Raw genomic sequence first — 1,574 nt, forward strand, 5'->3', positions numbered from 1 at the left:
TCCAGAAAGGGTTCTAGACTAAAGGCCAAGCCTTATGAAGGAGTTAGGGGCCATATGCACACAACATTAGGGTTTACGGCCAAGGGAGATTGCCTTGGCCAGAAACTCTCTTATGGGTACGATTTCTTGGTGTTTAAAGGGTGTTTCTAGTATATAACAAGCCAAGGGTAGTGTACTTACGTAGTAGAAGCTTGAAAGAGTGGTTAGAGCCCAAAAACACTAGTGTGTGCTCTTGGTGTTCTTGGTGAAATGAAGAACACTTGAAGATCTATGAAAAAGAGAAGATTTCATAGATGAAATCATGTATAACTACTAGATGAAGTGTTGTATCAACAAATCAAGAGAAGAAACACTTACATTTTTGGGAAATTTGGAAGAAGATCTTATGATACTTGAGAGAGAATGTGGGTGTTCTTGAGCATGGAAGTGAGAAATGAGGGAGGAAAGGAGTAAACTCATGCCTTAAGCATGAGTTTGCGGCCAAAGGGGAGTTCACGGCCCAAACTCCTCATGTTTGGCCGTGAACACCTCATTAAGGTGTTAGTTGTTTTATTTGTTACACCATAATCCTAGAAAATACTTCCCTTCATTTGTTCTCTCGAAAAATAAAAATTTAAAAATACCCAACCGGACTTTAACCCGAGCTAAAAATTAGCAGAAATGAATTTGACTTTTAATTGAAGTGCTAGACGGTAGAGTTTGTTCAAATGGAAATTTCGGGTTGTCACATATTAATAAGATTATTTAATTAGTATTGATAAGGAATTAATTCGGAATTAATTATGTGATCAAAAGGAGACTAATTAAATATATGAGTTGATTGTGTAAATCATCCATACTTGTATAGTGGGCTAATGCTCCATGGATTATCAAGTTGGGCTCAAACCCATATGATGCTCCATGGATGGTCCATGGTGTTTTTGTACCCATGGATCATGGAAATGAAAGGCCATGGCAATTAGGGTTTACATGGTGTAACCCTAATTGTGACAAACTATATAAGCATCTTATTCTTGTCAAAATCGGCCACCATGAGAGAACTATGTATGTCTTGTGAGGGCTAGCCGATTTGATTAAGTGTATCATTTCTCTCAAGTTATTCCAAGTTTATTTGATGTTGTGTGAACCATTTGAGGTGTCACACTTGGGGCACTCGACTCTTAAGCATCGAGGAATCTAGCTACATAAAAGGTATGTCTTCTAACTTGTTTTTATTACCCAAGTATCAAAGATTGTATGCTAGATAGGGTAATACCTTGGAATATTCATATTTGCATGTATAATAGACAAAACATAGATCCAAGGTATTTAGGGTTGCATGTACACTTAGGAGTGTTAGAATGCTCAAAACCCTTCAGTGGCATCAGAGCCTAGGCTTGTTTTCAATTATACTTGATGCAAAGTGCTGAAAAATGCTGAAAAAATCGATTTTCGGGCTGTCTGGGCACTCGAATCGCCGAGTCCACTGATGAGCTCGCCGAGTCCATGAGGAAACTTATCCTACTCGTCGAGTAGGTTCATACACTCGACGAGTAGGACCCCCTGACAGCATATTTTCGACTTTTAAGGCTGGA

Source organism: Lactuca virosa, chromosome 4 (genome assembly GCF_052849685.1).
Source record: "Lactuca virosa cultivar CGN04683 chromosome 4, Lactuca_virosa_CGN04683_v6, whole genome shotgun sequence".
In the NCBI taxonomy this organism is placed as follows: Eukaryota; Viridiplantae; Streptophyta; class Magnoliopsida; order Asterales; family Asteraceae; genus Lactuca; species Lactuca virosa.